General features: G+C 42.7%; 1 protein-coding gene and 1 long non-coding RNA gene across 6 annotated transcripts in view; one reads left to right on the top strand and one right to left on the bottom strand.

The window, feature by feature from the left end:
• SPATS2L (spermatogenesis associated serine rich 2 like) overlaps positions 1–24,692 on the bottom strand; it is a 77,872-nt gene extending 53,180 nt beyond the window's left edge. Inside the window, exons 1-3 of one of the 5 annotated variants that reach the window (XM_083865462.1) lie at positions 24,607–24,622; positions 23,101–23,723; positions 6,718–6,781 (exon numbers count right to left, since the gene is read on the bottom strand). The gene's annotated coding sequence lies outside the window, so the exon portion shown is untranslated. Of the gene's footprint in view, positions 1–6,717; positions 6,782–20,107; positions 20,226–23,100; positions 23,724–24,137; positions 24,161–24,606 lie in introns of those variants that run through there. The other 4 variants (XM_083865460.1, XM_083865463.1, XM_083865461.1 and 1 more) reach the window with 4 other exon arrangements.
• A 244-nt stretch (positions 24,693–24,936) lies between these two features.
• Positions 24,937–26,397, top strand: LOC310911817. Its single transcript, XR_014590589.1, has 2 exons — positions 24,937–25,040; positions 25,978–26,397. It is a non-coding gene; the product is annotated as an uncharacterized lncRNA (long non-coding RNA).
• The last annotated feature ends 1,407 nt before the right edge of the window (positions 26,398–27,804 follow it).

The raw sequence follows: 27,804 nt of genomic DNA, 5'->3' as shown, positions 1-27,804 counted from the left end.
ATGGATATTTAACACAGCTTTGGAGGGTAAGGTAACATACTATTTGCTCCACAGAATTCAGTGTTCAAAAGCATCAAATTAAGCTCTAACTTGTAGTTACCTAGGTTACTAGTTACCACCACAGGCTCTACCAGCTGAAACTCTCAGTGTTCTAAAGGATGCCAAACCCACTTTTCTTGGGCAAACATGGATACCAACAGGTTTCAGACACTGTATTTGGTTTGTGTGACAATGTTCTGATAGTGGATGGGGCTAACAGGCATGGCTTCTGTGAGAAACTGCCAAGAGTTTCTCTCGTGTCTGACGGTCACTGCCAGTCAGCTTCAAGACACACCTGCTGCTGGCTAAGGTCAATCCTGTCAGCAACCATTAGAAGTGCCTCTGTTAAGAAGGGCTGGGTGAAAAAAGCTGTGCAGCAGCAATTGTGGCTAGAGAGAGAACTAAGAAAGAATATATGAAAGGAACAGCTCTACAGACACCAAGGTCTGTAATGAAGGAGGGGCAGGAGGTGGTCCAGGCACCAGAGCTGAGATTCCCCTGCAGCCTGTGGTGCAGCCCATGGGAGTCCACAGGGATGCAGAGATCCACCTGCAGCCCGCGGAGGACACCACACTGTAGCAAGCGGATGACTCAAGGAGGCTGTATCCCTGTGGGAAACCCTCACTGGAAAAGTTCCTGGCAGTGGCCTGTGGACCCTTGGAAAGAGGAGCCCATGCTAGAGCAAGTTTGCTGGTAGGCCTTGTGATGCCGTGGGGGGCTCACTCTGGAGCAGGCTGTGCCTGAAGGACTGCACCCCAGGGGAAGGGGCTCTTGCTGGTGCAGTACAGGGATCCACACTGGTGCAGTCTGTGAAGAACTGCAGCTCGTGGGAGGGAACCATGCTGGAGAACTTCACAGAGGGCTGTATTCCATGGCAGGGACCCCACACTGGAGCAGGGGAAGAGCGTGGGGAGTCCTTCCCCTGAGGAGGAAAGATCAGCAGATGCAATGTGTAATGAACTGAGCGTGATCCACATTACCCATCCATTAGCACTGCTCTGGAGAGGAGTTAGAGAACTTGGGAGTAAAGTTAAGCCTGAGAAGAAGGGAGGGCTGGGGAAAAGGTGTTTTAAAATTTAGAGGGGTTTTCTCATTATCTTATTAACTGGTAATAAATTAAGCTAATTTATCCAAATCTAGTCTGTTTTGCCCATGATGGTAATGGCTGAGTGATCTGTCCCTGTCTTCTTGACCCACAAATCTTTTGTTATGTTTTCACTCTCCTACCCAGCTGAGGAGAGAAGGGACAGAGAGGCTTTGGTGGACATCTGGTATCCAGCCAAGGTCAATCCATCACAAGCACACAAAAAAGTATGTTTTGTATGGGAACCTCAAAATTGCTTTAACTGCTAAGTCTCTCTTCTCACTGCTGTTAATTAGCAACATTACAACAGCACTGACAAGTTCTTATATATTGCATGTAGGCACTATCAAAAGCCCAGTGCTGGTTAACACTGAGCAAGCCAAAATCTCAGCAAGTCAAACTCCCAGTATCTCAACTTGCTCTAACCATCCTGTCAGCAGTAAGAACTGCCAGACAATAAAATGAGCTAGCTAGGAATTTCCCAATCAAATGGGCTTTGCTGGGGTTCGGTGAAGCTACCTCAGCATAACCAAAACACTTCTCAAACACCAGCTAAGCAAGGGCTCCTCAAAAGCTAACTGAATTCCCTGTTAGCCAGTTATCCTTCCCAAAAAGGCCAAATCACAGCAAAACTTGGGATAAGCAAAGTTCAGCTTAACAAAGCAGGAAGTTACTGTGGCTTGTGCAGACACAGAAGAGCTGATCACAGCATTTATTATCAAGTAAAGCTCTGTCAGTCACGCCTTTCCTTCATTATTCTAGAGCCTCACCAAGCAAGTAAAGGCAGAGGTGACTCCTGAACAAAGTGTTTGACTGTATTTTTATGAAGCCATGCACAAAGTTATCGTCTTCATTCATAATGAGCAGTTCTGGCAGTCACTCATACAGATTTCTTACCGTAGACAAAAGCACAGTCAGAGCTGCCACAAATTCACATCTCCAATTTAGCCACACACCAAAACAAGCAGGGCTGGCTCTACAGGCAGCAGACATGAGCTGTGACTGGATTCTGTGGTTGACAGAGCTCTGTCACTGGCATCCACAGAACCAAGGACTTTGGCTGAAGAGAGCTGGATTTATAGTTGCTCAATATTTGGACTCTCCAATAATGAAGAGAAAAAAAAAAAAGACCCATGTATGAGACTCAATTTACACAGGATGAGATTCAGCTCTATTTGCTGTCTTTCTTAAACATGCAATTTACTTCCCAATAACAGAGGAAGAGTTTTTCCAAGACCTGAACTTTATCACAATTTTTCCAGGGGTTCTGCTCATTAACTGAGATCATACAGTCTAGCCACCTTGCTCACAATCAGAGCACAGCAAACAGGGAATGTTTTGGCTCTTTTTAAACTGCCTGAACTGTGCAGTTGGAAGAAAAATACAAGAACTCTTTCACCACTCTATCCCCACATACACCCGGCTTTTGGACAAGGCACAAATTTCTGCCTTGATCCTCCCTTCTAGGAGAATACACACTCCATCCTAGTGGCCTCAGAGAACATTTGTTCCTTTGCTGCCGAAAACAAAGATTTCCATAATTCTTCCAACCTGTTCCAACTGCCTGCTCCATAGAGGGGACAAAAAATAGAAGTTATCACTGGCAAAGAAAAACTACCACTTTAATCCTGAACCTGTACAGCTGAACCATTTCAAAACATACTGGAGGGAGGCAATTCTGTTTTGCCTTCACTGTGGGCTGCCATTTATGAATATGTTCACTCTTCCCCACCATACAAGGAAAGTTTCATTCAAGTCAGTGCTTCAATGTTAAAAAGGCATGAGAAATTGCACAGGACTTTTCATGAAGACATTGGAGTTTCAGTTTCACTGTGCTTATTGCATGATCAACCAAATCCCATAATGTCATCTCTCTCCTGGAATGACAGCATTGACTGACCCAGTCAGAGGTTTGGAGGTGGCTGTCTGGAACTCTTACATTTAGACCAGTCACACTGCTACACGTTTGTGTATGCTTTGTAATGCTTTTCACTATCAGGATCAAATCTTATCTCTCCTCATATTAACAAGTGGAATAAAGAAGGGCCATCAATAACAGAGCAGGCCAAATACTCTAAAAATAAAGAATCGTTTCAAGAACTCGAGAGTCTCCTTTAATCTTGATTATTTTCTCTAAAATTCTGTGAAAGCTCAACTTGCTTTCAGTTTCAGATTTTGATATTGATCAAAGTAATCAGGGAGCTCTAATCTGAATTACCTGAACTGTTTTCATCACACAGCTGCCTGTTATTTTTCACTGAGAGCAGCATACATAACCAAAAGTAAGGTGTTGCAGGGAAGAACACGGCCATCCACAGATTTTTGTTCAGAATGGAACTAAGATTTCATTCCTACTTCAAATCTTTTACTTTTTAGTTTTTCCATTTCTGAGGATAACCCATAAATCTAATTCTTAATGATGCAAATCTCAAAGTGTTTTATCTGTCCAGTCTCATAAAAAATAAGACTCACAGAGTTGATTACCTTAAGGCACAAAATTACATACTTATACAGACGATAACAAGATGCAGTTATGGGCAATCAGAGAATTACCCATTTCTGACAGCGGTCTGATGTTCACACTGGGTAAAATTTCTCCAGAATTGTTCTTGCAGGAAAGAGTCAGCTCCAGTATGCAGACCCTATTCAGACAAGCATTTAAATGCTACTGAATTCCCTGAAACAAATTTTCGAGACACTTTTCAGTGAAAAATGAACTTCAGCAAATTCTTATGAGTATTTCTGAACTTTTTCAGAAGTGGGCATGATTCTAATGAAAATTTCACATCTGCACGTATAAGAAAACATTTTTAATCAAGAATATTCTGTTCTTAAGATCTTACAATAGGATTTTGCTCTTCTGAAAATTCCTTTTTCAGTACTACATTAAAAAGTAAGTTTAAAAAGTGGTATGATTTGGGGTTGTGGTGGGTCTGACTGGGATGGAGTTAATTTCTCAGAGCAGCCCACACAGTGCTGTGTTTTGGCTCTGTGGCTACAACAGTGCTGACAACACACCAATGTTTTGGCTGTTGCTGAGCTGTGCTTGCACAGTGTCAAGGCCACCTCTGCTTCCACTATACCCCACAGCCAGGCTGAGGGTGGACAAGAGGCTGGGACCAGACACAGCTGGGACAGCTGGCTCAGAGTGACCCGAGCGATAGTTAATGTGATGTATACTCAAGTTCAGAAATAAAAACTAGGATAAAGAAGAAAAGGTTTTTTTTTGTTTTCAAGCAAGTTTTTTGGCTGTTGTTCGGAGACTGGCTGGGTATCAGTCTGCCATCACCTGGTCACCTGGTGTGCAATCTCCCTTGCTCTGCTTGTTTTTCATCCCCTGAACCCATCTTTTCTCCACCTATTAAATTGTTTTTTAAACTCATCTCAAGAGTTGTTTTTCATTCTCCCTATTTTCTCCTCCATCCCCATGTGGAGAGCTGCTGCAGAGAGTAAGTTAGGAGCTGTGTGGGTGCTTGGCTGCTGGCCAGGGTTAACTCACCACAGCAAGTCAAATTGAAAACCCATCCCAGATTGGTGTATTCTCTTCTCAGATTCTGATCTAGAACTTGCCCCAGTATTCAGTGTCTACAAAAACTCTATTTCTTGAGATACTTGTAGGGCACTTTACCTCCAAATATGTGAGCTGAGTACAATCCTCACCCCAACTTTAAGTCTGAGGAAGTATTCGTTATTCTCATTCTGCTGGGGGGTTAAGAAGTGGAGGGGATTACAGGAAAAGATTTTCAAAGTTGATTAAAAATTTTGGCCTCATTTGCAGAAAGAACATTTACATACAGCCATATTTTAGTAGCAACTTGAAGGCTCCTCAGAGCTGAAAAACAATCCCTTTGCAAGTTTAAGAACTTCACTGACCTCCCTACTACTGCCTCTCCAAGTGCAGGATTCACAAATATGGATCTTTACTACCAAGCCAGCAAGTTTTTTTTATTCTCAGGGCCACAAGGCATCATTCTGGTGTGGAAGACCAAAGTGCAGCTGAAAACCCAGCATCTTTCACAGAAATGACTGCTTCTGAGAAATCCGTGCGCTGTGTAACACTGCTGATAAGGGTGGAAATGCTTCCAAGATATCTCGCTCTCTAGGCAGCCCATCTGTTTCTGACAGCTCAACTTCTGGTCAGCAACTGACCCAGTGAGTCACTCTGCTTGTACTATACAGAGCTCAGAGCCAGACAAGCAATATTTCATCATGTACTTGGCCACACTTGCGATCAGCAGATGTCTAAGAACTACTTTGGGCACGTATCTTTTCTTTCCTTTGAGGAAGTCACACAGCTCACCACCGCTGAGTTCAGCATGCTGAATTATTAACTACCAGACTGATTCTATTCAGCCAGTCCCCTGTGAGCTTTCCACTACCAAAAGCTTTGAAAGTTTGCCATGTGGCAATTCTGTGTAAAAAAGTCTGAAGCAAAAAGGAAATCCTTAAGAAACAGCATAACTGCCTCCACCAAAGAAACAGGGTGCACGAAGTGAATAATGTGCAAATGAAATGAGTTCTCTTTCAATCTATTTATTATAATGCCTGAGCATTTCAGAAACTTCAATAAATAATAGTATTTATCCTTCTGACACCCATGCTTAAGTGCAGGAGTATTGTTATCTCATTTTACAGATTTAAAATTAAGGAATTCAGTGATTCAATGATGATTTCTCAGGAAGCCATTTATACAGGTCACAATCAAGATGTCCTAAGCTGCAAGGAAACTGGAGAACCTTACAGACATTTGAAAAAAAATGGTCACTTCCATTAGAATGACAAAGAAGGATGAGGTCATTAGCCCACTTGTTGGATTCAGGCTTGGAACAGACTTAGCTTATGATTTTTAACATGCTGGACACAAGAAACTGCCTCCTTTGGAAAAAACAGCAAAAGTAATTCCTTGATGTGTTCAAACAAATATTTTCTTCAAAACAAGTGACAAAAAACATGGGGTTTAGACTGCCTCTAAAATTAAGCCAATGCAGAGACCTCATTTCTCAGTTTTGCAGACTACATGTGTATCTAATTTTTTTTTTTTTTTTAATTACTACAAAACTACCCTTTCCCCCTACCCTCTGAACATCACCTTTGGACTATACTTAGTGTGACATGACTTCAGAACACCACTTCAGCAGAACTTTCAGTTGCAAAATATGCTACATCTTTACAGTGGTTCAAACAACGACAAAAGATGAGGAGATGGTGAGGAGAAGCAGTAGGACCATATGACATAAAATCTGGTCAACTTAGTGACATAGAGAAAGAAGAAAAAGGAGAGAATTTTTTATGGAATGGTGAATGATAGACTCAAGACAAAACTGTCCCATCCCTGGGACTGATTGGGGTCAGGCTGGATGTGGCTCTCAGCAACCTGGTCTAGTGTAAGGAGGCTTGGAACAAGATGATCTTTAAGTCCCTTTCAACCCAAGCCACTCTGTGATTTCCACATGATTCAGCTTTCAAGATGTTCAAACAGACTGCACTGCTCTGGTGAAAGCAGCCCCCAAAGTTCCTGGCTTCTTGTTACTGCACTGTAAGTAAAGAACCTTCCTACCTGAATGATCAGCAAAGAGAGATAAAAAGTATCTTACCACCGCAAATGACTCCAGCTTCTGTTCCTATTTTTCTATCTTCTCCAATAGACTCCTGTATCTCCTGCAAAAATAGCTGGAAGTTAAAAAAAAAAGCCAAACAAGTACTTAATTTTTCTTGATTTGCTTTACTGTCTTCTCACATGAGACTTCTGTGAAAAAAACATCCCTCATTCCTTTACTGCTGTGGTCAACACGTGAGGGTGCCCTTACCTGTTTTACAGGGCTTATCTTTTCTCAGGGCCTATCTTCACTGCCATGAAAGCTTAGGCAATCACCTGAGCCACGCTGTTAGTCCCAATCGTCCCCGAAACAAACCCATTTTTAAAGCACATATTTTAAGCTTAAACTAGCCAGCACATAAGATGTGCAGAAAGATAAACTTAAGCAATGAAAACTATTTTATCATAAATGCAAGAGAGCCGTAGATGCAAGTTACAGTAACGTAGCAGTTACTAATCAAACCTCTCTGAGCATTACTAGTGCAGTTTCACTGTGGTCATTCTCCAGAAACAACATTATCATCTCAAGAATACTAACTCAGATGAAACAAAGGGAAACCCAAAGAGTGACTCCAGCACTTCGTCTTGTAATACAAGGCCTTTGCTGATTTGCATGTAAATTTCAGAGGAATTATCCCCAAAGTTAAAGACGCACAACCACATGGAAAACTGAGTGCCTGTTTACATCCATACACGGATGAATGGAAAATGATTTCCCAATTTCACTAGCACAGGAAAGTAGTTAAGTTTTGTATTCTCTTGTGCAGTGAGGACAAGGCAGTCATAGTCTATGGTTTACCATGCACACCAGACAGAAATTACTCCTCTTTGGCAGCTATTAAGTGAGTTGCACACTGGTCCTTGTTTGCTTTGGAATAAGATCCGTTTAGGAGTCCTTCAGCTAATCCTAAAATAATATTGCAACATTTCTGAACATCCTGACTGCTGAAATCAGCCTCTGCTAAGCCCCTATGACCGGATTGCCTTTACAGACAAATTTTTCCTTCTGTACTACAAAGTACTCACTCTATATACAGACCTGAAGTGTGTGACTGCTGTCGTATTTAATTTTCTCCTTATTGAAACTATTTGCCAAGGCCAAAACGAATTTTAGACTGTGTAAGTCTTGTCAGCATCATAGATTTTAGTTTAAAGCAAGGCAGAAAGCTCTTAATTGCTTCTGCATCCAAAACAGCCAGATATTCCCTGAAGCACTTCACCTAGCAAAGGCTCCCACAACAAAGACTCTCACAGCTTATGTCCCAAAGTCCATTACAATCTAAGCACACATTTCTGCATGGCTTGCTGAGTCACAGTTATGTTCAAAATCAAAGGAATGAATAGAGCAATTTAAAATGTGATGCTTCAATGAAGAAATACAAGTACTCACACATGTCAGTGTTAAAGAGCATTTCTGGGTGTTGGAATCTATACAACAAGCACAGATCCATGAGATGAATAGAGGAGTTGGAAACCTGGTGAGGGAAGCAGACCCAATTCCTTGCCTTTGGGCAGATTAACGCAACCAAGCCCTGGGGAGGAGGCCTATGTGATGGCCCTACCAGGAGTTTTTTCTTTGGGGCAAGTAAAGGCAAGATTTGGCTTTTTCCCTCAAAGAGACACAAGGAAGGACCGAAAACTCATCCCTTTTGTCCAGGGAACACCTGAATCCAAACAGAGAAGACAGCAAAATTTCTAAAAGCTACTGCATTTCTTACGCCAACATGCAGACATTTAACTCCTTCCAGTACTGACTGTACTCTGCAGGAATTATTTTTAGGATTTTAACACAGTAAATCAGATCATGGACATTAATCCACTGAGACATCCTAGTGATTCTTCTTTTTTCCTGCATCGCACCACCTGCTGATATTTTTCAACCCAAGCTACGGAGGAGAATCCTCTCCAACTTCACTGGAAAACTAAAACCTGAAAAAGTCAAATAGGAAGAGCTTTACAACTTAAATTTTTTTTTCCTTCTACTCAGTGAGCTCTTTTGACAATTTTTGTCTTTTGGAACTTCATAAGATTTGAAGAAGAAAGTGACAGATAATGTCAGAATCCCATTTATTGATACAGTCAAGAAATACAATCACTGGTATGAAATTATTCAAGCTAGAATTACAATTATTGCCCCTTGCGAGCTATTATTAAAAACTATTTTAAAAGACAAAGGAACATAAGCAAAAAAATTGAAGTCCAAAGTTCTTGTTTTGCATCACCATAAAGTAACAAAGCAGACAGCTAACTGTATATTATATGCAAAACTATAAACCCTCTGCATTTCATTGGGTGCAGTGAAGATTTGTTCTTTCCAAGCAATACCAATTTGACCAAATAAGATGTATTATTATGAAAAAAACTGATTAATTCAACTGGACATCTTTCCACAGTTTGATCACCTTCCTAAATCACCACTTTTTCTTTACTAAATGGTCTGCGACATGTTATCAAACAGTATGAAGGAAAAAATGACTCAAGGGTGGAGAAAGGAAATGGAGAGTAAAGGTACAACAGTTAAAAGGAAACTTATTTCACTTATGTATCATCACAGAAAATACTGTTGCTCAATGTGCAAATGTTCAAGATAATTTCCCATTATAATGAAAGGTCAATTCTTGAAGTGATTTTTTATTCTCAAACAACAAAAAAGACCCTGAAATAGGAAGGCATGCTGTCACTCTGCAGGCCTTAGAAAATGGACTGAAAAACAGTGGTCCATATTCCTCTGTGGCAGATCCATGGCTGATGAAGGCCATGTGCATGAAGTTGACACAACAGCTCCTGACAGAACCTTAAACACACTGTCCTCCACTGCAGAGTATGAAGAGAGAAAATGCAGAGTTTCAGGTATCACATCACCAAACTGCACATCCAGAGCTTGGTAACAAACAACTGCACCAAAACCAACCTAAGCCCAAACACCTGCCAGGAATCAGTGCTCATTGCAGTGCTACAGCCCTGCAGAATATACAAATACACCAAGCATTTTAATCCCTCCCCATCTTGAGCTGTGACTTTTTCAACAATTCCCTAATCCTAGTATTAGCATGATATGTGTCAATAGAAGAACCAGACACAAAGTTTAAATCTAGATCAGAACAGCTATTCATCGTGACATGGCCCTTAATGAACCTAAAGGGCAGAATCAAAGCCTAACATGAGCTATGTAACACTCTAGATTGGAGTCCTCATCCTACAGCAATCTTTATTCTTCAGAAAAGTAAAACAAGGCCTTTGACCCCTTTTTTTCTGATGCCTAACCCTGACCAAAGCCTTAACCTAGGATTTCACAACACTCTCATCACACAGAGGAGCTCAAAAACCCTAACACTGCACTCTTCTAACTCCACTGTGACCCATGAGCCTTCTAGACACTAACAGCAAACATAACCTGCAATCCCTCCATTCCCAAGTAAATATCTTATATAAACAGGATTGGCACACATGTGCAAAATAATGTGCTAAATATATCCCATACTGTATATGGCGACTACAGTAGTACATATAGCTAAATATATCCTGTATTGCATATAGCGACTGCAATTAACTGGAAGTTGTCAGAGTCTGTTAAGAACAGTTTGTTTGGCTTCTGTTTTGGGTTGGGGTTTTGCTTATTTTAAAGAAAATATTAAAAGCTATGTTTATAATGGAATCAGAGGCATACTGAGCTGGGATGAATGCTGATAACACAAGGAAACATTGGACTATACACAGCTAGCTTTCACTTCAGGATATTTCTTCGGTGAGGCCACCGATGGAACATCTAGGTGAGAAGAAAGTCAGCCCAAGGCAGAGGATCTTCAGAATGCTGATATGAATGACTGCAAAGGCCATTTACAGTCTGTGGGTCCACAAAAAAGTGAGATTTTGTTGATGATTATGGCACAGAAAAGGGTTTTTTTGGCCCTTTTCCGAATTTTGATTTTGGCCTAACCAATGAGTCACATTTCCCTAACTACCAATGCAGCTGTTTAGCACATGGAAAGCAAACTTCACTTCCTTTGACAGTCAGATCTTAAGACATCTACTCTCAGCCTTACATCCAACAAAGACTGTAAGTTCTGATGTAGTCAAAGTAAATCCGGGTTTCTCCTTGTCTGTCACTGCTACACTTCAACACAGTGGTAAGATCCTGCCAGTATCAATTAGTAACAACAGCTTCCAAAGCTGAACTCTGCCTGCCTTTAACCCAAGATGCTCCATTTTGTGCAATGCAGTTTCAAAACCCAGCCAAGGCATGCAGTGCAAAGCACACTAGGCAGGATTCAGCCTTCAGAGGACAATCTATATCGACATTTACAACATGCACTTCTTGCTGCAACAAAAGATGTATACGATTGTAAAGCAGCATAAGGCTTTTTGTCTAAAACCATCCTCATCTGGTATTTACCACAGACTGTATAGCAAAACAATCTGTTCACATTAGGATTGGAAAACAACCAAATAAAAGCTTCAGGACCAGACCACCTCTCATCCTATACCAGATTTCTGTTCAGTGACACAAGTCAGACAACATCACAATTTGGCAAATGATAGAATTCATGTTCACCTGTCTGTAAGCACCTTTCTTCTCCTACCAGTGATCTCTCATTATTTCAGTCTCTTAATCACCCTAAGTAACGTCAGTTGACAATTTACTCAAAGCACTACGGACGTAAGCCAATTCCTCCTGACAGTGCTGGAGCCAGAACAGATCAGTAACACAGACGTAGATGAGCCAGATCACACTGGAAATTCAACATCACACCACTGAACACCTAGTATCTCCCCAGATGAGAAATCTCTCCACCGTTAGAAGAACTGGACCCACTGGAAGCCCAGAAAGGCTTGAGGACTGAGTTATGGGCCCCACTGAAGCACAAGTTCTCAGACAATGAACACAGGGCAACCCAAGTTCTACTTCCTAGAAGAACTGCTCTCTGCTTCATATACATACCATACTTCTGATAGATGGACTAGGATAGTTTTTTCCACAGCTGGGAATATTTTATTTGGATGTGTTTATCTTTCCTCAATCTCTGTCTGACTCACAGATATATCCATTTATTTTAGTTTTCTCCACTCTCAGAAACTAAGAGGGTTTCTCTAACCAACTGCACCATAACCAGGTACACTGTCTGCGATCCTAGCAGATTTATGGAAAGCTCTCTTCACTAAGCAACTCATCCACAATTTCCCAAAAATGCCTTATTTCAGGAGTTAACTTCATGAAAATCAACTTAAACTCATTAGTTACACAGCAATAGAGTGACTCTCCTAAGAGTTATCTATCTCAGCCTGGAAGTGATAAAAAACCTTTCAGTTTGCAGAACTTTTTGGTGGAGCAGGGATAGCAACAGAATAGCTACCCAGAGATATATGCTATAATCAAATTCTCAGAGTGTCTGTGTACTTTGTCAAGACCAGCTAATTGAGATTAAGACGAGAATTTTCCCTGAAACATGAGCCCACACGCCAAAATTATTCTCTTTAAGGGCAGGTGAGGACTTCTGAAGCTACATTTGGAAATATTAAAAAAATGCCATGACATCCTTAGCCAAATGGTTATGATAGTTCATTATCATCATTACTAAAGAAAATACTCCCTAACATATTCCATGCTAAGATTTGCCTGCTCTCCCCTGCCCTAAGGGTGCACGTAAAGTCTATCTGAAAAGGTATCCCAGCTTGGAGTTACCAAGACTGGCTGATGACACAAGCCAAGATTCCAGCTTCTGAACTTGATGAGTTTGTGCTGAATCCTAGAAGTTGTTCAATATAAAACATACTGAAAATAGAAAGCTTTTGGGAGTAGTCAAGTGGAATACCTGAGGAAAAAAAAAGTCCGTTGAAGAACCTGTAGAGGATTTACAATTCCATTTTGCTTGGATCTGTACAGTAGCCTAGCCCATAAATAGAAACCAGGCGGATTTATTTTTTTTTTTTAGTATTTGCTTTATTTTCTTTATTTGAGAGTTGTGGGAATTATGTAACCAAGCAACACCACAAACCTAGAAAGCTCTAGTAAAGGCAATTGCTGATACCCTGACGAGCCAGGATGTGTTCAGTGCCTAGAGGAGGTATGGGATCTGTACACTCCAGGGGCCACAAGATCCTAAAAAGAGTGAGGAAAATATTCTGTATAATCTGTGGACTCTCCATGCCTCAGTGTGAAAACTGCCTTCCTCTGCCACTTGGGAGTCCACTGTGAGTTTTACTTGCCACTTTGCAAGGTCAATCTGTCAGGAGAGCTTCCCCTTACCGAGGCTTTGGAATTCAAAAATAATGGGTCTCAGACAGTACAACTGCTAAGAAGTTAAAAATAACATCCATGGATTTATTAGAAATATCACTATGGATCCAAGTAAATTTGAGTACGTTCATATACACAGAACGCAACCTTATAACTAAAGGTTGATGATAAAAAGTGTAACTAAATAGAAAAAAAAAAATCCGCAATGTTATTTTCTGGTCAGAAAAGCACATCAGAACAATCAACAGTTTTACAGTGTCTGCAATGAACAACAGCTGAAATAGCTCATTTTCCATGCAAGTGCAATCAGCACTATCTTCAAACTGGCACATCCTCCATGTAATCAGTCTTCAGTCTCCCAACAGAAGGAGAGAAGCTTCTGAAGGAAGCAGTACTTCTTACTTTGCACACTTAAGCAAAATCAGTTGTGTCCTCACTCTGTCAAATGGTTTTTATTCAGCATTTTATAAGGCAATTTTTAAAAGTTGCTCCAAATCAAATGTAGACATTGTCTTAATAGTAAAGTCAATCTATATCTTTTTGCACAAACATTTCAAGACATAATCACATTCTGAGAAAGAAAAGCACGTAAATGATGCTTTATAAAAAAGTTAAAATTATCTGCTTTTTCAATTAAGCAGAGAGGATATGTCTGAGGGCATATGCTTTGAAGTGAATGAGGGGTTAGTTTAGCAGACAAAGGGTGACTACTGCACACAACCAGTGTGTGGTGCATCCATCAAGGCTGTGGATACTGAGTTTATGCTGCCATTCAGCAGACAGCACCGTAGTCCCACAGGTAAGACAGTGAGATCAGTGCCAAAAGCAAGACAGGCCAGCTACAGCAGACCTGTGCTTAAGACACACAGCATGCAGGTATTGGGAGTCACAGAGTGCATTAAAAAGCTCAACTCTGCAGAACAAGTTTCAACTTTTCCTCCTACTGACATCCAGCTGATATTGGGTTTTATTGTGCAGTACCCAATATCAAAGGTTACAATAAATAAGTATTAAAATCACCAAAAAGCCCCAAGTAGAGACCACATCGGAAGATGCCCCCTGAAAGTTACACTATGACACAGACATAAAGGGGCTTCAGGGAACTTGGTCTGCTGCCACCATTGCTGGGCTTCTGAACAAACATCACACCACTTCTGTGAAAAGTAGAACTGTTTGTCAACACAATATCATGTGCTGAGTATGCCTTTGTAATAGTGTAAGTGGGTGAGGTTCAAAGAATAGAGTACCCCCTGGGAACCTTTACTGGGAAGTAGCCCAGCAGAGGGATATACACTCTGCATCCCTCCCATCGGAGAGGGACTGCATCCTGCTCAGAAAGAAAGCACTATGCCAGGGCTGAGCAGGGCAGCAGCAACAGATCCTCAAGTCCAGTTCCACTTCACTCCACTGTTGTTGCCTTGGTGTGTGGACAGGAGGAGGATTAAGAACTCCCAGACTGCCATCACCTGAGCAGTTTCACACTTCTTCCTGACAGTCCTACAAGAGCTGAACACAACCACAAAGAATACTTGTACAGCACAGAGATTAGACATATTCCTTCTTCTATAAAACTCCAACCCTTCTCCACCTAGAATGCAGAAATACTCTTGTCTTGTGCATTCAGATTCTAAGAATGGGATCATAATGAACAAAAATGAAGGATGAAATCAATTTACAAATGTAAATATAACTCTAGCCTCTCTTGAAGCTTTAATAGGAAGGAGGAGCAAAATTACCCAAGGGATCTTGGTCAGACTCAGCCATGGGTGTTAATGAGATCTCATTCTCATGTGGTATTTCACATCACAAAGGAAAACACAGCTCTCACAGACCTGAGACAGAAGGTTCCATGGAACAGGAATTTGTTCGTCAAAGCAGCCTTTTCATGGGAATAACATACAAATAACAAAATAACACCCAAAGTTTTAAAGCTAATTTCTCACACTGGAACTTCAGACTGTTTCAGTGATGGTTTAAATTATTTCAGCCTGGGCTTCAGCTGAAATGCTTGTGTTAGTATTACAGTTATGAAGGATACTGGGTAAAATAAAGCAAAAATACAGTGTGGTTTTCTATTCTGCTAATAAGTTTGGATAAAAACAAGTAGGTGCTGGTGCAAACCTGGAACGCGTTCAGGAAACTCAGATAAACCTTTGTTAAAGCAGACTGGAGTTTGCCTCAGTTTATTGGCACAGCATCTTCTATACGGATCATTTATTCTGAATTCATGTCTCCATTTACTTTCCTAGGAACAAACATGCATTTACTGCTGACACTGAGCCTCAGCAACTGATCTATGACTCGGCACCTCTGCTCCAAGTGCCTTTGAGATACCAAAAGTAAAGTTTATTCCAGTAATAACCACTCACCCACATGATATGGTCTGAATATTTTTCACTAAAATAAGTACCACCCCATTTAATGACAGATAGGTTTGCATGGAAGACATTACACGCACACTGTGTGGCCAGGCAACCATCTCTAGCCCAACCTCTGCTATGCGAATTATCAGCCTTCTGTCTGTTTTAGCTTTGCAAAGTTATTGCACGTTGATGTTATTTATTTTTCCATTTTAAGATATTAATTCACTGCTGCAGTAGAAGAGAGGAGTGGCACACAGTAACTACAACCCATCTTTCTTGTTTACAAGGTCTCCTGGCTTTCACAGATGTACCTGCATGTTGGGGGCTCTGCTCAACATCACCCATAACTCTGGTCCTTGGTATGAACAACTGACACTTTCACATGTAAGCAAATCCCTCAGCATCCATAGCTGCAGATGCATGCACATGCCTGACCACCTCATGTTCACCTTGACCACCAATATATTAAATACTAAAATTTTCTCAACCACCTTAGGACTAAGTACACTTCTTCTAGTGAATTACCAAAGTCAATGAACTTGAGAAGCCAGAGAAGCAACTCCTGGTGTATGTTCAGAAATACACCACACTGTAAAAACTGAGGATTAAAAGTAGAATTAGCAAATTTCAAAATAGGAGTGAGATGATTATATCTCTTCACAGAGTCATGGATTGGGTAGAGTTGGATGGGAAGGCAGCAGATCATCTGGACCTACCTCCCTGCTCAGGCAGGGTTATCCCAGAGCATATTGCACAGGATTGCATCCAGACAGTTCCTGAATAGATCTCCAGGTATCTCTGGGAAACCTGTTCCAGTGAACAGTCACTCCCACAGTTAAGATGTTCTTCCTTATATGAAGGTGGAACTTTCTGTGGTTGTGCTGCTGGTTTTTTTTCAGAGGTAGGGGGTGTTAAACTGTAATTCATGAACAGATACCTTTCTACCTTTGTATTAACACAGACAGTTAATGATTTGTGGCCTGTGTCTTAAGGAGTCCATCTGCTGTATTTTCCATTTCAATTAACAGCAGATTCCTTCCCAAAGCTCTGTGATTAGTACTGGAAACCAAAAATGCCAAAAACTGTAACACATAAGAGTCCCTCAGGTCCCTCCCAGAAAAAAATCCCAAACGAGCAAAAGGCAAAGCCTTTTATGGGGTCTGGTACCAAATCTGTTTAAAGACAAAATCCAACAACACCAGCACACTCAGCAACAGCCCCTGCAAAGCAGCCCAGCTGCCAGCTGGTGGCCGCTCCAGCGGTTCCCCATGTCAGCCAGAGGCCTGGAGAAGGAATGCAGCTCTGCAGGAGCCCCACTCCCGTACACGTGGGGAAGCACCCTCACCACACTCTGACCTTACAGACCTTCAAAATGAGTTGTCCTTGCCCAGGTCTTTTGGCAATGTAGAAAAACAGCCCTTGCTATCACATGTTTGACCATTTCCCTCTACTGAACTACTTCTGCAGAGCTGGGCTCTGACTTCACAGCCAGCTCAGTGAGGATGCACAGGTAGGTCAAGTTCAGCCCAGAAGTACTGTACCATACAGTTGTACAAAATGTCTGGGTTCTGTCATCAGTAACAGCAATTGTGAGGGTGTGTTTTTTTTAAATTTAATTCACAGAAATCTCTAATACAAGGCCAAGCAGTTCTCTAGATGGAAGAAGATATTATTCACTTAAAATAGTGAACACTAGTTTAAAAGTGTGCTGTTCAGTTTAACTAATGAGTTTATATTGCTGCATTCTTTTAATATGAGGCAACAATGCTAATGACTAACCCGTCTGCAGTTTAATAGACCTTGCAACTACAAGATGATCCCTCTTTCATTTAAAAAGTCCCTTGTTAAAGCTTAAGAAATCATGTTTTGCTTTTTAGCAATTCTCACTAAAATACTTTGGAAGGCTCCATCATTCACTTACAGGCTGATGTTTAGAGGACTTGACTGTACACAATTGCAATAGTAATTTCCTGCACTTAGCATCTCTGGAAATCCAACACTGGGACAGCAATTAAAAATTTCTAACATTTCCTCATCTGTAAGGTAATGCACAAAATAATCATGGTTGCATAGGTTAACTTGAGAGTGGGGAATCAGGTGTAAAAATGCCAATATCAACCTCATCCCAGAAACAAAGAAAACAGAAACCCATCATTCTTTGTCAAGACATCACAGAATGGGTTGTGTTGGAAGCCACCACACTGGGTCATCTGCTCCAACCTCCCTGCTCCAGCAGGGCCATGCTAGAGAACACTGCACAGGATTAGGTCTGGAAGGTTGTTGAGTATCTCCAGTGAAAGAGACTCCTCAGCCTCTCCAGGCAATCTGTTCCAGTGCTCAGTCACTGCGCTGTAAAGTTCTTCTCATGTTCAGGTAGAACTTCCCATGCATCACTTTCTGCCCTTTGCCTCCTGCCCTATTGCTCGGCACCACCAAGAAGAACCTGTTCCACCCTCTTGGGACTCTCCCTTTAGATATTTTTACACATGGACAAGGTCCCCTTTCAGTCATCTCTTCACTGCAATCCACGTTGTACTCATGGCAATGCAACTGATGAATTTACATACGTGACCATCCCTTGCCAGACTATGCAAGAGCAGAATGACTTCCCAGACTGCCAAATCATGGAATCACACAATGGTTTGAGTTGGAAGGGACTTTAAACATCCCATAGTTCCAACCCTCAAGCCACAGGCAGGAATGTAAATTACTAGATGAGGTTGCCCAGAGCCTCACCCAAACTAGCCTTCAACACCTCCAGGGATAGTATCCACATCCAAACAGCCTTCCTTGCTCAGAACTTCCTTAGTTTTGTAGGATTACTCTCTTTACTACAAAATAAAGAACAACACTTCCCGATATAGAGTACACTCCATCCTAGAAGACCCTGTGGACTCTGAACCTTCTCACAGAACAGTCAGAAGTTTCAGGACTGAGCACCCAGTGGAACGAATGGCAGCACACTGCTGTAGCCTGCTCCACAGCTGACTCTCATGTCATATTCTTGGCTAAGGACATAGAACCAAACTTCTACTCACATCAAAGTGGTGCAAAACTGCCAGTACATGTAGAGGTCTGACAGGACCTTAGCTTGAAATATCTCTTCCCCAAAAACTCAGCTACAGAGGATGTAGACTGCATCTGTTTCAGGGCACGTGCCTTTTACGACAGGAAAAATTTATGAGGCTACCAGCCATGCTGTGATGCAGACCAAATAGCTCACAATTTCGATCATCTTGTATCAAAAAGCACAATCTTCCTTCCCACCAGGGCTTCTTCCAACCACCACCTTCTGCTCTCTTCACAAGCCTACAGGCACTTTTCTCACACAGTGGCTGCTCTATTTCATCTGCATTTGCCTCAAACTTCAGATCTCTTCAGGGCATCTCTTGCCCCACCTGCACTAGAGGTCTGTACACCTGACAGCACACATCTGATCTTCTGACTCCTTTCTCCTGCTCTTTCCTTACCTTTCAGCCCTGGCTGCCTTTCTGCTAGCCAGATGAGTTATTCAGTCTTTTCTGGCTTTCACTGTGTTCGTATACAATATAATTTGGTTATTGTAGAGGAAGAAATCCTTGAGAATTTTAACAAGAAGAAGGTTTCCTTCTTTCATCCTAGTAACAAAGTGCATGCAGCACATGGGAGACCTCAGTAGCTGTGGGAACAGATGAAGTTTCTCTGCACCTCAGAGCTGTGCAGTCTATCTTCACACTATCTCTCACTCCAACCTATCTAGCGCAAGGACCACAAGCCCCAATTCTAACACCAAAGCCCAATGTCATGACAGCACCTTAACAAATCAGCCAATTCAAAACAATTTCTAGCCAAAACTAAGTCATTAATAGAAAACAGAAACAGCAACATTTCATTCAGGCTTTGTCCTAAAGATAACTAAATGAAATTCTACACAAGCTAGTATTACTGTGTAAGATAGTTATTCCCTCAGCAACACAGAAAGGAGAAGTCCCCTAGGGATGACATTTTGCGACTTGTAAGTTTTCCACTGCTACCATAAACCACAACTTCTGTACACATTCCAGCTGAGAAGTGCCACCACGCCCAAACTGTATGTGCAACCGTTTTATTGCATTTAATTTTATACAGAGAATGATACACAGCACTGTAATTTAGATACTAAAAGGGAATAACTTAAGTGTAGTGCAGAAGAGGAAGCCACAAACTGGATGTGTGTAGGACAGTACATACACAAAGCTGGTTTTATGTATCACTAAATTATTTAGTCTGAAACAACCATCTGAGTACGCGCTTGAGCTCGTCATCCAGAGCCCAAATACTCTCTGTTGGCAGTTGTACCTAACCAATGAGAAACTCCCAAGTCTTGATCTGCCACTATGAACCACTCTTCTGCAGCAATGAAAGCCAGGTGCAACAGTCAGCATTCAGGCAGTCGCTCCGGGGTTGAACCTTCAGGGCAAGTACTGTACACATTTCTAACAAAATTAGGATCTTGAAGAGCTATCCTCATTTGGAAATACCTCACAGCACCAACAGTATCTTTTGGTGGTGTTCCAGATAAGACTCATTCGAGCATCATAAATTCTTGCACGGATTTTACACAAGGTTGGGCCAACAAACACCAGTCTACCTACCCCAAACACAAGGTGTTTATTTTGAAATGCTGCCAGGCAGATTGGCTTTACCAGCAAAGAAAGATAACTCCGTGAGACTGAGCTGTCAACACAACAGGGGCAGCAGTTTCTTGAATGTCAACTTGAAACACACCCACAGCCTTCAAGGAGAGCCACCTTCCAAGAAATCATACTCACAGTTCACTTGACTATGCATAGCACAAACAGATAACATTGCTCAACTCCACCCAGGACATAAAACAGCATCAACCCTCTCAGAAACACAGTTCACAGTAACACCAGGCTTAAGTTACTGCTAAAAAAAAGAAACAGAACAGACCTTCAGTCAGAGAAAATCAAATAAAACTCTACCAGTTCACACAGGCCAAAATCTTTCCCCAACTCTGGGTAGCAGCACACTGGTATTCACAAACAGGTGAGGCTTCTTTGCCATTTGAACTCTTACCTTTCCAACACTTGGGAGATTTGATTCGTCAGTAATTCAAATACCGGACACAGTACACTGGCATTGGCATTTTTTTCAGCCAGCAAACCACTCGACAGAGTACTGAAAGGCCTATTATGAAGGCCAATCACTATCCTTTTCTTGAATGACCACATGAAAATCAGTGACTGTTCCACAATGGTTTGAAAGGGCCTTTTGTCTGAAGGAAAGGACAAGGAGTCACAAAGTATTGCAGTTTCATTTGTAACTCATGGCTTTTGAAGAAACTGCAGAGCTTCAGTTAAAAGCAAACCAAGAAAAGAACAAGCTTTGAAAATGTTATGCCACAATCCTTTCCTACTATGTACATACAGAGCATATTTTTAGTCTCTTTTGTATTATAAAAAGATGGGCTGGCATTGTATATTACTGTTGTTTTACAAGAGAAGCTTAAAATACTTGCAGAGTTTTGACTTTATTCCCAAACCCTAATTAGGGTCTGCAGCACTATTGTATAAACAGAAAATCATCAGGAGCTTTTTCTGGTACAACATCTAGTAAAAGTGTAATTGTACTGGGATAATAAGTGAAACCATTGTCACTGTTGCCTAATAATCACTTCAGTAATTGAGCAAATTTGGCATTGCCTATAAAGTATAAGATGGCCAATTCAAGAAAAAGAGTTCTTTTATACTGAGAAACCAGTATTAGACTCTAATTTTGGAGTCTGTTTCTGAAGTCCCTCACAAAGAAAAAAAGAGTTAATTACATCTGCCAACAGCTTCCCAGAAGGAAAAAATGTTTTACTTTTCTGCCTGCCCCAATGTCACTTCAGTTCCCAGACTTTACATGCAAAGGCACACACACATTCAAAATGGGACTTGCACACATGATTTCACTACAGTTTCTAAACAAGCCTCACATGGACAAACTTTCGGCAGAAATTACAGTGGAAGCTAATAACCTAGAATAGATTTCTTCTAACCCATATCCAGAACTAGAGAATTACTGCATTTCCATTCAGAAACAAGAGCTACACCTGACAGACTTGCCCTCTTTCACGTATGTTCCACCCACATACCATGAAACTAAACTGTCAAAAAGTGGCAGTTTTCACTCCCCAGCTCCTTGCCACGTCCCAAAATTTATATTCCCTGTGCTCCCACAACAGCACTGAAACCAAACAATGTATTTTGCACACACCACCGGTCAAGGTGCCAGTTACATTTAGCTCTTCTGACCACCTTATCAAATTACATCAGGCAAGGAGCAGGTCCTTGGCATGTTACAAGACTAGGTAAGGGCCAACATTTTTGCTGTAGGAGGCAGCCACAACGCCACTCCCATATATACATCGGAAGTAAAAGTCCTGCCATGACAAATACACCCCCAAGGTAACTGCACACCCCCTCATCTCATGCTCTCCAAAACAAGAGCTTACCGTTCTGAGGACTGTAAAGAGACTCTTGCCAATGCAAAGTAGAAGCTAAACAATGCTGCACATCTTGAAGCTCAAGGTGCTCGGAAACCCACAGGGCATAGAGGTGTGACACGCAAAGCCCCCGTTAATCTTAGTGAAGTTCAGGATCCAAATTCTTTGATTTAATAATGATATGGAGCATTGCTTTCAAACAACTTTTAACGGGAGAAGGTGTGCAGTCTAAAATGAAGGTATTTCACTACTGTTTCTTTTTATACTAGAAGAAGAAAACTGTGAGAAAGCTGGTGAAGCATCTGAGGAAGGAGGGCAGGAGGAACAGAGAAACTGAAGCATTAGAACAGTGCAGAAAAACAGAGGAGAGAGTAGCACCAGACAAGGGCCATATTTCTCAATAGTAATGTGGGAAATAAAACCTTTGATCTCAACTACAAATAAACTACAATTAACAGTTAACTGTTATTTTTTTTCTCTAGATCTTCGTGCAAAGTCTCACTGCCTTTTGGTGTTCTGCTCCAAGTCATTACACAGCTTTACTTTTATCCTCCAGTGCACAGTGAAAAGTGGAGTTTGACCTTTCCTTTAGATTTGTAAAGCACTACAGCAGATTGTTTTGAGAACATGACTGAGGTGGGCTTTTTTGTATTCTGCATGACTAACATTGCTAACAGTGTGAAAAGATGTCTAAGAGGTGGCCTCTGAAAACACACCAAGAAACACAGTCCCTTAGAATGACAACAGAGGCCATGTGTGGGTGAAAAGATACGCAAACATAACAATTTGCAGGAATTAATACCAAACACAGACTGTCTACAACTGCTGACAGCCACAGGTTTGGTACTTCCATGACTGCTAGAGAAAAAACTTGAAGAAAATATAAAACACATCGTAGGCCACTGGGAACTTTGTACTTTCTCTTAAAAACAGGCCTGAATCAACTTCAGTTCCAGACAAGCATTTCCTTAAAATCTGGCAAACAGCAGGAAGGTGTCCTGACATAGCCTTGTTTCCGTTTCTTTAAGCAAAAAGGACTAGATAAGAAGAACCGATGCACATTCAGAACCAAACCTCTCAACACAGCATGATGTTTGTGTTCAATTTTCAGCCTCATTACTGTATATCAGACAAAACAATCATTCTCAAGCACATTTATTCTCAGGCATCTGCCTGGACATAAGGCATAAGGACTATGGAAACAAACCCTTCACTTAAGGATAACCCCGAGGACATTTTGAAGGGTACTCAGTTTAATTCATCTTAATCACAGCATTTTTTTATGCAGTAAATTTCCCCAAGTTGTGACCTTACCTCCTTACACAGTTCTACAGCACCTGACACAGTATAAGCCTTATCTTGATTAGTGTCTCATTACATTTAACAGATCCTGCTGTTCTCAAAGGGCCAAACTCCTTCCACTTCCCCAGCACAATTAGTGGCAGAGCACTCGCAGCAGCGTTCAGCTCCAGCAGTTTGTGATGGCGCCTCACTAAATTCATCAACCTGTTCTGACCTGGAAATCATTCCGCATTTGCACGGTTTGACTGCATTCACAGAAACAATCCTGGCAAGGGCACAGTGTCCTGCTCACAGCAGCTTGAAGACCAGTTAGTGGCATTCAACAGGTTGCCATCCAGAATTTCTTTCATGGACAGTGCAAATACATTCCTAGTTAACCTGACGTTCTACGTTGCAGCAGCGTTTTCCACTTTCTGTGTAGAAAGTTTTTAGTCTACTTTCTTGAATCACCATGTTTTGGAAAATACTTTATAACTGCATTAAGAACTCAAAGAAACAGAAGAAAAACGCTTCTTGCATAAACTGGTAATTCAAATTTAAAAGTTGACCAAAAAAAATTCCCACAGAAGACTATTAGTTGCCTTGAAGCACATTTTTAAGCTGAAATGAACCAAATCAATCCAGTGGAATGTAACCTGGAATGAAACAGATGGATTTTCTGTGGTGCCTGTTAGTTCTCCTAAAGAAAACAAATCTGGTAGTACAAGTGATTCACATCTCCAAGTGACGAGGCTGAGGGTGGGGAAGGAGCTTGCACTATTAATTTACAGCTCAACAAAAGAGGCACTGCATTCTGATAGAGAGTAAGAGAGCACTGCCAGCTGCCACTGCTTATCAACGAATTCCATCCCTACTAATTTTTGTTTAATGCATAGTAAAAAATACAATAAAGACTTAAAAAACCCAACACACCCTAAACCAAACACAAAATCAGTAACAAAAACCCCCTATCATCCTGGCGGTCTTTTACCCTGGCAGAGCTATAAAAGAACGCCGAAGGGTGTATTTATGCCGAAGCAGCAGCTGAGGCAGAGCAGCTCCGTGCCCACCTTGCGGTGTGGAGCGGCGCTCCAGCCGTGCCGGAGCCCCCGGCGGCGGTTCGGGACCCAGCGCTCCGCTCCGCCGGCCCAGCGCACGGGCGGCTCCGCCCGCCGACACCCGGCTCCCGGCCGCTGTTAATCATTTATGGCCGAGGCTGTTACCGAATAGCCTCCAACAGCCCAGCCCGGCTCCGCTTCGGCTCCGGAGGCGCCGAGGGCTGGCGGAGCGGGTCCCGCCGCACGCCCCGCGGGGTCCGGGGAACGGGGCCGGCCGGGCCGCGCTCCCCGCGCCGCCAGAGGGGCCCACCCGCGGCCGGGGCTCGGCGCCGGGACCCGGGGCGACAGAGCAGCGGGTGGGGCACCGCGGCACCGCACCCCTCCCTCCCTCCCCGGCGCCCCTCAGCGGGAAACTCCCGGCCGCCCCCCGCCGCCCCACGCAGGTGCCGCCGAGGGGAGAGGAGGGGACGGCGGCGCTTACCTGGTGCGGCCGCGGCGGAGGCCGAGGAGGGGCTGGGGCCGGTGGCGGCCGTGGCACCGCCGCCCTCCCGCGGACACGCCTCGCGGCCCGCCCCGCGCACCGGCACCGCCCCCGGCCCGCCCCGGGCTGCGCTGGGCTGGGCTGGGCTGGGCTGGGCTGGGCTGGGCTCGGGGCCGGGGGCGCCTGGACGGGCCCGTGGCGAGGCCGCCCGAGGCGGCGCTTCCGCGGCGGGTCCTGCGCTCCCTGCGGGCCGGGCCGGGCCGGGGGAGCTGTGAGGGGCGGAGAGCGGCCCCTCGGCCCCAGGGGTGGCTTCAGCCGCGGGCACATGATTTACGTGTGCCCCGCTCGCCGCGCACAAATAACACACCCGCCACGCCAAGGACAGCGCTGGGCCGCCTGTAAGGAACTGGTCACGAACTTCTCCGTAAGTGAAGGTAAATAGCCGGCATCGGCCAGGGCCAGCAGATGAATCTGCGCCTCGAGAAGAGATGACAAGAGAGGAGTTCATTAATGTGTATAAATATTTAAAGGGGGAAGGGGGGGCGTGTGCCCTCAGAGGATGGGCCAGGCTCTTCTCGGTGGCGCTGGGCAATAGGACAAGAGAGCAGAAACTGACAGGCAGGAAGTTCCTCCTGAGAAACAACTTCACTGTGCAGTAACCGTGCATGGGAACCAGTTGCCCAGAGGTTGTCGAGTTTCTATCTCTGGAGGTACTCAGGAATCACCTGGACACAATGCTGTGCCCTGTGCTGCGGAATAGCCCTGCTCGAGCAGGCAGGTTGGCCCAGATGACCCACTGAGATCCCTTCCAACCTTACCCATCCTCTGAGGCTGTAAATCTCCATGAATACTCATGGCAAACACTGAGAAGATAAAAATTTACCACAAGTTTTTCAGTAATAAGTGTTCTAAAATACAGTCAGGATTGCTAACACAAAGATTAGGAAGCAGTAAATAACTGTCCACTTACATTTAAACACTAGAATGCAGAGGTACAACCGTACACTTGGAACAAAAAGCCAACCAACCAACAACAACAAAAACAAAACAAACCACAAAAACCCAAAAAAACACCTACAAAAACCCCACAACCAAAACAAACAGCCCCCCCCCCCCCCAACCAATCCCTGCCCTCCAAATTCCAAAAACAACTGCAAACTGGATTTACTATCAGCATTGGTGTCTTACTCTGTCCTAAGCATTTCCCTTAACCCAAACAGGTATCGGTTCTCATTTTTGTTAGCAATGATTGCCACAAGTACTGGAAAATCATGGTGTTCCCTCTCAAAATGGTTATAAGCCTCTTTTCCAGATAGCACAAATGGGACTTTCTTGGTCATACAGCACCTCTACTTGAGTCCCTCCCCTCAGCCAGGAAACGAACTTTCACGGTTTGGAGGCAACACTCAACCAAGGATTCTGAAACTGCTGCACTGAAAGTCATTCCAGGTGCAATTTATGATGAGAAGACACCAGACCCACCCTGCAAACCAGGCAGAGCTGGCAGAGTTTCCTCCCAGCTGGGAAGCACCACCGTGGGACAGTGCAAGGTTCGCTGCGACAGTGGTGCCCCAGGAAACACCACTGGGCACTTTGTACTCTCTTCAGGCACGGTGGATTCCTTGAGTATCTGTTAAATGGACTTGTCCACCTGCTGCAGGAAGCTGGGCATGAATTACATCGTCAATGTTACAGTGAGGCTACAGGTTGAGAATTATGTCTGCAATTGGAATCATGTCTTCAAAACTATTCAGATCTTCAGTAAACGCTGGTTTATTTTAAACAACGTAATTTGGGATGTCCAGGCTTGTATTTGTGTAGGGAGAGTGCTCTTTATAATAATGCTAACATTTGTCTGCACCCTGAGCTATATGAATTTTGCCCGGGAGTTTTGGAAACGATTCTGAAGTTCGGGAGAACGGTGGATTATATTCATATAACAAGGGTGCCACTGACCTTTCAACACAAGAGAATAGATGTGAATCAGGGACCTGAGATTCATCTAAAGGAACACAGTGGAAACACACAGGATGAAAGGCTCTAAAGGCTTTACAAATTATATTTGGATGGGGGAGAGCAGGGAGAAAGAGGATGTGGGAAAAAGAAGAATGAAAAAGGATCCTGCTGTTTAGCTCATGCATAAACTGTATGTGCCTAGCCAAAGGTCACTCCTTTTATTTTCTCATTAATTTCAATGACGGTAAATGGTATATGAAGAACAATCTAAAAATAAGAACAGCCAGAAATAGCTTAGGTTTTTTGTGTGACAGTGTGGCAGGAAGAAAAACCTGAACTGAAACTTCATTCCAGATCTTTACTTCTGGCTTGTGAAAAACTTGTGACTTAAAGTTATTTATTTAAGATGAACTGTAAATCTATTTAGAGAAGTTAAACAAAAATTAAGTGGTCTACTATTTAATGTATTTTCCCATAAAGTTTTTATACTCTTTGTACACTGAAATTAATTCCTGAGGAATTTTTTTTTTCATCTACCACTCTTGTGAGAAATGGACAGTTTTGAGAGGGAGTTTTCTGGGTTCTAAACACAAGTGAAAAAAAACCCCCACTAAGTACTAGGCAGCTGTAAACAAATGGAGGAGGAATAACAGCTTTGAAGCCTTCAGGTGCAAGTAAAAGCTGGCACAAGGAAATTGCCATCCACAGGAACTGAAAGTAAAGGCTGAAATGGGAACATAAAAGGGATAATGTTTGTTTTGCTGTGGGGGTCATGAATGGCTGCCTCAAACAAATCTTCAGACAACAGGAGCTCTTGGTACAGAGACTGATGCAACACCTGACAGCCTTTTTTTTCTAGGGAGTAATGGGCGAGTATCTAGAAGGTGATCTCCAGACATGGTGACAAAGATTCTACAGCAGCACTGAAAGAATTTTAGGGTTACTCCACCAGCTTTTTAACTTTTTGCAGCAAATGTGCAAATCTGCATTGGCTTGCAGCATATTTGACTGTATGCTGAGCTTACATTTGCAAAAAGAGGACACCAGCTGCCCAGAGTTTAGTTCTCACCTTCTGTTTATGCCAAATAGCAGTATGAACCTTATGGTTAACACACGTTGCAGTGGTTCATTTTCTGTGTAGAGGTTAGTAATTGATAAAGGTGAAATTATAAGCAACAACAATTAAGCATCCCAGCTGGAACATTTGGGCTATATTAGAAGTGAGATGACCTGCTCAAAGCA

The sequence above is a fragment of the Zosterops lateralis genome (genome assembly GCF_965231275.1).
Source record: "Zosterops lateralis genome assembly, chromosome: 7".
NCBI lineage: Eukaryota > Metazoa > Chordata > Aves > Passeriformes > Zosteropidae > Zosterops > Zosterops lateralis.
This window is presented reverse-complemented; position numbering and strand designations above follow the sequence as displayed.